The following is an 11,133-nucleotide window of genomic DNA, read 5'->3' on the forward strand; positions in this document are numbered from 1 at the left end:
AGATATTACTGGGGCCCCTGCTCTGGCCCTGGAAAAGCCCAAGACTCAAGCCTCATCTGCTTCATGATTAAACTAGTTTTGATGTCAGAGGTTGTAATGTTTCAAATATTTTAGAATTCCAGTGTCCCAGGGCTCAGACATTCATCATTTAAAAAAAAAATTTTCATCCTATTTATTCCCTCCTTTGATGATCTCCACCAAAATTTCTGGCTTTAAATGTATTTAAGATGCATATATTTAGATAATGTCCAAATTATTTCTCAAATTCTTTCTCTATTCCCTGGAGCTTGAGAATTAGATATCTAAGTGCTGGTTCAATCTCTCCCCTTGGAGTCTAAGAGACCTCTCTAACTCAACATCACCACAACTGAACTCCGGATCTTTCTCCTGAAATCTTCTCTGCTTACAAGTTTCTCAGCTAGTGACAACTTTATCTTTTCCATTGTTCATACCAAAAATGTCAGAGTCATCCTGCCTATCAGGAAATCTTGTGGTTTTAATTTCAAAATAAATATGAAACTTGATCATATTTTACCCACACCACTGCTACCACCTCGAGTATAGACATCATTACCTCTCACTGGCATCTCAGCCAAAGTCTCCTAAAATGCCCGACTGCTCCCACCTTTGGTGCTTTGTGGTGGTTTTCAACACAGTAGATTTCGCACTGTAAATCAGGTCTTGTCACTCCTCTGTTTAAATCCATTTCACTGTAGAAGCCTGGGAGGGCATGGAAACTCCTCCCTCTTCCCTGGTACCTCATCCCATGTAGCCTAGAAGGTGCTAGTGACCTGGCCTCACACTGTCTGTCTGATGTCCTGTCACACCCACTCCCCTTCCCAGAGCTGCAGCCACACTGGCTTCCAGGATGCTTGTCCAACACACCAGGTAGGACCTCAGGGCCCTTATCCCAGGATTTACTGGGCTTACTCCGTTTCCTCCTTCAACTACTTCCTCACGTCTCACCTTCTCAACAAGGAAGGCCAGCTACCTACTAAATGCTACACTATGCCACCCACCCGCTCAGCATTTGCCATTACTTTTACCCTTCCTTACTTTACTGCACTCCTATGGCACTAGTCACTTGCTCATATACTATGTGTTTATGTGTTTACTATGAATCATTTGATTGTTCACTGTCTTATCCCTGTCCTAGAATGCAAACAACGCAAGGACAGGGATCTTTGTGTTTTTCAATAGTGTACCCCATGAGACTAGAAATTAATCTAATTCTAAAATACACAACAAAACAACCTGAAATAAAGAAAAGTTAAGCAGCTTGAGAGGATCACAAAAGTAGTAGAGGTGGCATTTAAACCTAGATAGCCTCCAGAGCCTGCACCCTTAGCCTGTGTGCAATATCGCCTCCTACTGTGTGGAGGGGAAAGGCAGCCAAGGGAGTGGAGAATGGATATGGCCCTGGAGGCCGAATCACCAGCTTCCCTGCATGGTCACTCTAGATTGCTAAACTCTGAGTTAAAGCCCAGTCAAACAGATAAATGTTTTGATATTAAATGTTTTTAAATAAGCCACTTTACATATATAGAGTATGCTTATACTTTATAATCATTTTCCCAAGGAAATAGTGATGTTCTCCTCCTCTGTGGGGTCATTTTGTATACAGTAGTCACCCCTTATCCATGGTTTTGCTTTCTGGGGTTTCAATTACCAGCAGTCAACTGCTACCAACTGTCTACAAATATTAAATTGAAAATTCCAGAAATAACAGCTCATACGTTTTAAATTATGTGTTGTTCTGAGTAGCATGATAAAATCTCTCACTATCCTACTCTGTGCTGCCAGGGACATGAATCATCCCTTTGTCTTGTGTGTCCGTGTTATCTGCACTACCCACCCATTACTGTATAGGAAAAAACATAGCATATATAGGATTCGGTAGTATCTATAGTTCCAAGCATCCACTGGGGGGCTTGGAACATACCTCTCAGGATAAGAGGGAGACTCTGTATTCCATTGGCCCCTTTGCATGGCTTCACTACCTTTACCACAATAAATATGATACACTGAGCTATCATTCTCTACTATTGAGAGACATGAAAATCACAACCATATTCCCAAACACATTATTAGAATAACATATGATTTCGGAGGTCAAGGTGGTTTGCATAATGAAAGAATTACCTGAACTCAGGTGGGGAATGCTACTGCTGAGGGAGATATTTTCCATCATCTGGGCATTGGAAGCTATTAAATATTTGTATAGTGTGGCTCTTATATGTTTATTTAAGAAGTAAATTAAAATGTATAAAGATTACGACAATTCTTTGCCATGCCTTCATCATTTTTCAGCTTAGAGGCAGGCAACTACATATTAATGGGGGAGAATTTTGCAGATGTGCAGTAGGGCTGAGATGAGCTATTTCTTGAGCCTATAGCTTGGACAACCTACCTATCACTACACATGTGCATGCACACACACACACACACACACACACGTGCAAGAGTATATTTCTGACTCTTTCTAAAACCTTATATCTAATCTTCCTGCCTTCAGCTTTCCTTTGACCTGTCACTCTAACACACTGCCCTACTATTATCTTTCAAGAGTCTGAACTGGAGCATGCCAATTCTCTACTTAAAATTTTCCATAACACCCCTTTACCTACTATGGATCATCTTTTTCTTTGGGCAACCAAATTCAATCTGGGCAGACTTGCTCTTTGCTCTGTCCCCCTCTGTTACATTCTATTCCCTAATCACAGTGCATTCCTGAAACACTCCATGCTTTGCCACACTTCTGTGTTTGGGGTTCCTGCTGAAACTCACTTTCTTGTCTGCTCTGGCCCAGTTACACCTGACTTTTACACTGAACCAGCTTCAGTGTTACTATTTCTGGGTAGACTCTCTGGCCAAATCTCAGACCCCACCACTTCCTGAAAACATGCAAACACACACACCCTTTAGAGATAATAGTTTTCTGTACTTTCACGGGACTTTGTTCATACAGGTAGTAAAATGTTTATTACAAATGAACAATTAAGAGATTTGTGAGTGTATCTCCCTAGTGAATGCTAAAGTGTTTGAGTGCAGACTTCAGAATCTTTTCATTTTTTGTGTGTTGCACCAGCCAACTTCCTGACCCACAGAAGCCATTTGATTCATTTAATTGTATTGAATTGCATCAAATGGAATTGGGTCACTGTGATGTGCCAGGTGTGACGTGCTTGCCATGCCACTGCTCGGGTTAAAGGAGAGGTGGGCACTCAGTCATACTAACCTGATGGTATTTTGAACCCTGAATTCAGATCTATATGCTACCACTTTCCAAAGGACATTAAGAAGATAATAAGGTTAGAAAAGTTTCAAATTCCTAGGGACAAAAAAGACAGCTTCACTCTGAAAAAGAGAAGACATGTTAGATGGTTTGAAGAAGTTGGATGCAATGCTGAGATGGGAAAAGGCAGAGAGAAGATAGGGATATTACAAATATGTATAATATGGAAAACTAATTAAATTGGCCGCATATCTAAAGATTTGTGGAAGCAGCTCTCGTGTGGAAGCATGAGAAAGCAATATCCAACTAATTGGTATCTTACTGTAAAAAATAAGTTTTACCATAACAGTTGCCTACAAAATAGCAGGATTTCTCACAAAACTCTAAGTGCCCCATCTCTTTATATGGTCAACTTGAACTTGATAAAACACCATTCAGGAGTTGCAGAAAAAATTATCATGCAAAGTGAATTGGATGACACTAAAATCTTCAAATAAAGAGTAATATACCAAAAAATGGCAAGAGTAGGGATTTTTAGTGCCTTTAAAGTTGTTTTGTTCTGTATTGTAGTTTTGCTGCTTTTAAAGTAGAGTAGGAAGTCTGCAGAGTTCTGGAGTTTAGAGAACTCTTCTTCAGAGGCTTGCATTTTGGTAATTTCTGTATATTCTGCCATGATTTGGAAAGTCTCCAAATGTCTCCAAGAACTGGAAAATCCCTTTTGGTATTTGTGGAGGTGAGTTAGCAGGTCTCTGTGTGTCTAGATTCCTCATAATAAAGATCGAAATCTGAAAGTTGGTTTGGACACAGAAAATGTGAATGGAAAGTTCTCTAGGGTCCGTCTATTCATTCACTCAGTTAGTTCAAGAAACATTTATGGAGCCCAGTTTCTGCCAAGCACTGGCTGAGCATTGGGGTACTAGGGTGTGTGCTGCAGACCCTGGCACCTTCCTGACTGAGCATAATGTCCAGGGAGCAATTGTTCCACAGTGAAGTGTTTGCTCACCATAGCCATTCTGGAACTGCACGGCTAGTTCTTATGCTACAAGAAGAAAGGGTTTGTGTTTCATTCATTTTTATATCACCTACATTGCTTTTAACCAACTGTCATTAGAATGATGGTGGCACTTTTTACACATGGAGGTGTTTAATAAATAGCTGATGAAAGAAGGAAGGAGAGAGGGAGAAAACAAGGTCTCTTGGTTATTACCTAAACCTCTAATCTGAACTGTAAAAAAAACAAAAAAGAAACACCATCTTCCTTACATGTTATATTCAAAAGTTTGTTACTGCAAATTCTGGGAACACTGAAACCAAAACCAGTAGTAAGAAAAAAGAAAGTAAATAACAACAAAACAAAATAAACCCAAATCCCTGGCAAACTGCCTAAGCATGATTAGGCCATTAGAGCAGAGCATTCCCTGATGACGTAACCCCTCAACCTGTCTTCTCTACATAGACCTTTTCCTTAAATGACTTCAGAAACACAGTCTTTTGGGTTTTGCATACCTAGAAGGCTTTAGGGATTAGATGAAGGGAAGCAGAATACATTTAACAGGACCATAATTATCTCTCTTTCCTTTATTCCCCCCTCCCCCATTCCTGTGGGGCTCTGGAAATGTCATTGTCCTTATTTAATGCAATGCAGTGAGTGTGGGATAAAGTCCCACCTGTGCCATGAAAATTCCTCAGCAGCTTGCAGCATTGGAGGATAGAGGATGGAAGGAAAGACTAAAAGACGTCTGTGGTATTGAGACAACAACTGCAACAACAAAACCCATGAGACACTTCCAACAAGCACAGAAGGAGCAGCAAGGTGGGACTGATTCAGAAGGATTAGAGAAAGGCAGGAGACCTGGTGCTTTGCTCTTCTCATTACAACCTGAACCACCGGGCACTTGGTAGAGAAAGCTCACCCCTCAGACATACGCATCCACTGCAGATGAGAAACTAACATTTTCTTTACCCTTGTGTTTGTTTTTCTGTCAGCCAACAATAGGGGGAGAAAAGAAGATTATTGAGATTAGATGATTTTTTTCTTACATATTTATTATCCTGTTCTGTCCCAATCATCTCAATATTCAAAAAGTAGACTTAGAGGGAGGCTAGCATAAAGAAAAGAACAGCCAAGCTTCTGAGGGCTGTTGAATTTTTAATCCTCTAACATTTTTCTCCCCGTTCTCTATTTGTTGTCTATTTTCAAAGCCCTAAAGTAAAGGGATTGTCTAAACCCCATTCTTTGGCAGCCATTCAAAAAGCTTCGTCTTGTAACATGACTGGGGAAAACCAGGAGTTAATTTTTAGACAAAAATTTAGGAGTCAGTAACGATGTTTTTAAAAACCTCAATGTTTAGCATTGAGGTGAGATATTTAAGTAATAAAACTGATGGCTCAGTGATCAGAGCATCAACAGCTCTCTGCCGGCAAATCCTGGTGCTCTTTATTGCTGTGGTCCTGTTCCAGCCCCATAGCAGGAGATTGCTAATGATCTGGGCTTGGGATATACACCTGTGTCCCTCCAGGGTCGTGGTTCTCTTCTTTTAATCTGTTTCCTTCCCCAGCCTCAGAGTCTTCACCTGTGCTTTAGTGTGACAGGATTTGCTGCTTTCCCTCAACTCGCTTAAGGCTCTTGCCCTCTGTAGGGGAGAAGGCTTTAGGAGGGGGTCTGTGTCGTGCCAGCAAAGACTGCCCCTGTGCCATGACAGCTCCATCAGGAAGCCTCCTCTCTTCTCATCTGCTGCTCCCAATAGTTTTCCTGAGCACCAGAAATTACCTTGAGAAGAAGCCTGAAAAGTAAGTGCAAATTCTTCTTGAGTCAATTGCTATTAGGGCTCTATATTCTCGCACTAGCCTACTTTTAGCCTTCAGCAATTTGTTTAAAATTGTGACCTATTTCTCCTTACCAGGGTGCATGGTGTCCAGAAGCATCTCCTCCAGGTAAGCATGTGTGTGCATCCTACATCTTCATGGAGGCTGCTGTCTTGTCTTATATTTTGGGGTAGTTGGTTGCTCTGCAATCTCAGCTCTCTGATGGAATCAAGACAATTGCCAATTTGCAGATGGTCTGGTGTTTTGTTTTTAGTTGGTAGTAAATGGGTTCATCAATCTTTTTCGCTTTCTACATTGTAAGTAGAAGACAGAAGTCAACTGATGTGTTTATTGAACTCAGTTTCAAGAGTTACATTTTAAAGGCATGCTTTCAAAATGCAGTTCATCCAGAGGAGAGAGATTAAGATTGTCCTGGAAGCCATGATAAAGATATGAAAAACATCTAAATTGAAGATGAACGGTCTAAGGGGAGAACTCTCTTCAAATATTTTCAGGGCAGTTCTTCTTAAGATAAAGAATGTACGGTATAGTTTAGAGCACTTAACCATTAAAGAGGGTTTGCTGTGGTTTGAATGTGTCCCCAAAGCTCATGTGTTGAAAACTTAATCCCCATTGCAATGATGTTGAGATATAGAAACTTTAAGAGGTGATGACATCATGAGGACTCTGCCTTCATAAATAGGTCAATGTCCTTAGTGAGGGAGCAAGTTAGTTATCACAGGCGCAGGTTCTTGATAAAAGGGTGAGTTAGGCCCCCTTCCTTTCTCTTTCTCTCTGGTGCTGTCTTGCCCTTCCACCTTCTGCTATGAGATGACACAGCCAGAAGCTACTCACCAGATGTGGCCCCTTGATTTTGGACTTCTACACTCCCAGACCCATGAGCCAAATAAATTCCTGTTCATTATAAATTACCCAGTTTGTGTTATTTTGTTATAGCCACACAGAACGGACTAAGATAAGGTCCTTTTTAGACCTGGTCCAAAAGGAGCATCACAAATTATGGATAGTTAGTGTTAGGGATAGTTTCTGGCCAGACTGGAATCTTTATCATGATGCACAGAAGTATACACTGAAATTGAAAATAAAGTAATAATGAGTTACCCCAGCAAAAGTAATATAGACATGTTGCCAAACAGTAACTTCAGTGATATTTCTAGGGCCCCAAAAGGCTAAAATCATTTGGTTTTGAGGACAGGAAAAGGAAGCATGCATGTTAGCTGAAGTAGGCCATGTGTGAATGTACACATAATGCTTTATGTATACATGTGAATGCATGCATAATGTGAGGTGAAGTACAGGTGGGGCACACGATTTTACACAGAAGAAAAACCAAGCATCCTTTATTCTGCAGTGCCCGTGTAAATCAGTGACTCCCAGTAAATCAGCTGGGGAAAAGGAGGCCATTTGGAGACAGGCCTCCAGGTGGAGAACTTCAGATGGTGGCAGAGAAGGGGTGCAGAGCACATCTTAGTGCTCTTAGTGACTTTTTTCTTAGTGACTGTGTTGTGTACCCACTCAAGGTTTCCCTGAAAAGAATGAAGTGATTCGCTGACGTCTCTGTTTTCTATATGGAAATCACAGAGCCAGAAGCATAAATAGCATCTGGGATATCATACCTAGTCTTTGTCTCAGATGTATTCTATGTTGCAAAATGAATTAATGAAAAAGCCTTTCCTTTCATAAAGAGGACACTTTGAGCCAAATCAATCTATACACAAAGGAACCTATGGCACAGGTGTGAAGTAAGCAACCCTTAGCACCAGGCGGTCTAATTTCCTATGATTGCACCCTCTGTTTCCTTTTCTACGTGTTCTCCCTTTTTCCTTCCTCTCCTCCATTATCTTCTTCTTCTTGGTAAAGGGCCAACCCTAAGGTGTTATGTGGCTCCTGGCAATTCAGTATCTATCATTTTGGAGTAATGTTGGGCTTACAAGCAAATATTGATTTGGCAGATGTATTAGAGCTGAGAGAGGGTAAGTGACAGATCTTCTAGTGCAAAAGATCATACCCTTTCAAAGCATAAGACTGATTCTGCTTAAAACATGGATTTTAAAGTCTCTTGTGTTACATACTGTTTCAAGGCATAAAAATCAGCTGGGGTTAGCTAATGTGTACATTGTCCAGGCCTCTTGCTTCTCCTCCTGCTACTCTTATTTTCTGCATTTTGAGCATTTCTCTGCTCTTCACATTTCCCCTAGGAGGCTCCCCAGAATGTCCCCAAAATTGAAGCAGGGGAATGAAAATGAAAATTCATCCAGTTTGCTACTTTTAGATCCTCTGGTAAGAATTTGACAGGAAAAGAATTCGAAGCTACCAATCAAAATCAGGTTATTGTAGTATAAGTAACACCAGTGGATTTTGTTTCTTATTTCCAAAACTTTCTTGAAAATGAACTGGTCTTTATGCCCAAATTTTTCAGAAATAATATTTTTAAATTATTTTAAATCAACCTAGCTTTGAATTATAATTTTTTTATCATTAATTCATTTAAGAAATATTTGTTGATTACATAACATATGCCAAATACTACATTAAATTCTGGGACACATAGAAAAACAGTAAAATTCAATCTATGTTCTCATCTGGGCTCACTGTGCAAGGTAGTATGGAAATATTTTACAGTGAGCCGAGATCGCACCACTGCACTCGAGCCTGGGTGACAGAGCGAGACTCCGTCTCAAAAAAAAAAAAAAAAAAAAAAGCTTAAAATATGATTCCTGCCTTCAAGAGGACGTAGACTAGGAAAAGAGAGAGCCTATATTGGAAAGAGAAAATAAGGGAGCTCTGATCAAGAGCTGGAAATTATATAAAATCTTAGAAGTCCAGGAGATTGAGAAGGAGACTGAGTTAAACCTTATAGGATAAAAGAATATAGACAAGAGCAGAGGCAGAGTAAAGGTTATTCTAGTGGATATGACAGCATATTTCTAGTAAGTGCTGTGAACACACACACACAAATGGAGGAAACTAAACTAGTATTGAGTATCTCTGATGTGATCAACACAAATCCAAATGATACAGGGTATACATAAATAAGTGATATGAGGGCATAGTCATTTTCATCAAGGGCTTACCACTGTTGGCATTCCAAGAATAATATACATGAAACAATTAGAAAATAATTACATAATAGCAAGGGATTGGCTGCTACAGTATGGCCAGTTCTAATGTGCTATAGGAATTACTGAGAGAGGGAGGCCAAGAAGGCTGGAGAAATTATAGAGGACTTCATAGAAGAGGTGAGATGTTAACAGGCACAGAAGGCATGGAGTAAAAGCATTTTGTGTAAAGTCAAGAGCAGCAAATATATACCAAGGAAGAGCAGTGTAAAATGACTCTGGGGCATTAGGCTGAGGACAGGCTATGGATGGCTTTGTATGCCAGAAAAGATCTGATGACACTGGGAAGATAGAACCTTTGAGAAGTGTTTATTGGTCTAATTAATTGGATGGAAGGGAGATTTTAGAATAACGTCCTCCTGTAAGTAGGACCACTGAAGAACCAGACAGACTCAAAGGATTGAATCATCAAGGCCCCTGAGCTATAGGAATTACAAGGTTAGAATGATAGCAGAGGAGAAATACTTGTGGTCTAAAAGTGAGCAGTTGAAGTTTTGTGTGCCATGGAAATCATCCTATTCAGGGTCATTTCTGTCACTAACCATTAGAGCCAGTTATTGCCTGATTGAACTAAGATATATTCTCCCTCCTTAGCTTGCAAATTCCAGCTAGCAGACTCCTTTGCGGACTAGTTTCCATGGGTTTTAGACAATGTGAGACATAGGTAGAGAACTGGCAGGAGGGAAAGGGAAAAGGGGAGAAACCAAGTTGTGTCTCATTCTTAGCTCTACAGCAGAAGAAGGGAATTGCGTGCTATCTATATCTAAATCTATCTATATATCTATATCTATATCTATATCTGTGTCACAAAATATCAAGTCAAGGAATTGTGTTTTCCTACCAGTATCGCTGCCGTCTTTGGTTTCTTTGGGTTCCTAGCTCCTGTAGGAAACCCAAACTGTGATTTGACATCTCCTCAGGTGGCTCTGGCTTCTTCTGGGTTCTGGAAACAACATTTCTCTCCTTTGGGTGATAGCAACCTCTTGTTGTGGCTACTGCCTGGGTTAATTAATAAGCCGCTGTTTGCCTTCTCAGCTGTTTTTTACACCAGTGTGATCAAGTCCATATATGAATTTCCTGCTGTTTAACATACACAGAGGTATTCTTATTTTCTGGAGTCTGACTGATATCCTATGTCACTGTAGTTAAATAATTTAAAAATATTTCTGGCTCTGGTTTTTATATCATTAAAACTGAAGGCATTAACTAGTTGATTTGCAATGCTTTTATAAATAACTGAGAAACTCAGAATGTAAGATGTCTATAAACTCATAATATAAGATATGTCTAATACTATCTCATATTAGTTTATCATTTTGTAACTTATTCATATAAAACCTTCTCATATGGTATGCGATGCTCTTTTGAAAATTTGCTAAATTCAAGTTTTAAGAGAATTATCCAGTGCTTATAGAACCTAAATTTTTATGAGTGACCCAATATAACTCAGTCCTTTTAAGGATCCAGACTGATAATCTGCTTGGAGATGCATGGAGAGTAAAGGAAGGGATAGAAGGGAGATTTCTCATGAGAAAGCCCAAAAGAGATCACAAGAAATGGAAATGCATTTAGCCCCAGAGACTGAGCATTGGGAGTAAAGAGGTCAACAGGCACAAAGAAAGAGAGGCGTCCTTTTACTTAGCACTTGCTAACACCCGCAGTGTCACATCCTTTATTTGAATTTCCATCTCTTTGGTGACCAAGACCACCCCATTACCTTGTAAGTATCTACTTCAATCCAAGACAGGCAATTTAGAATTTTTGTAATTTTCGAAGGATTAGCAGTGGAGTAGGCCTTGTTTGTTCCCAATTGAATGCTCAATTTTAGGGCCATAATTGGAAAGATTTCTAGTAATTTGTGGCAGTTGCATTTAGTAAAAGGGATGGAGGTGATTTTTGTTACTTTATTCTTTTGTTAGGCCTTTATAACCCACATTTGGCAGGGGTATGAGA

The 11,133-nt window shown here is 39.9% G+C and overlaps 1 long non-coding RNA gene across 1 annotated transcript; it reads right to left on the minus strand.

Moving 5' to 3' along the window:
• Positions 1-5,432: 5,432 nt before the first annotated feature.
• On the minus strand, positions 5,433-10,109 carry LOC129528327 (uncharacterized). The gene is made up of 3 exons (XR_008673569.1): positions 10,022-10,109; positions 6,136-6,350; positions 5,433-6,018 (listed from the first exon to the last, which is right to left on the minus strand). It is a non-coding gene; the product is annotated as an uncharacterized lncRNA (long non-coding RNA).
• Positions 10,110-11,133: the final 1,024 nt, after the last annotated feature.

The sequence above is a fragment of the Gorilla gorilla genome, chromosome 17 (genome assembly GCF_029281585.2).
Source record: "Gorilla gorilla gorilla isolate KB3781 chromosome 17, NHGRI_mGorGor1-v2.1_pri, whole genome shotgun sequence".
NCBI lineage: Eukaryota > Metazoa > Chordata > Mammalia > Primates > Hominidae > Gorilla > Gorilla gorilla.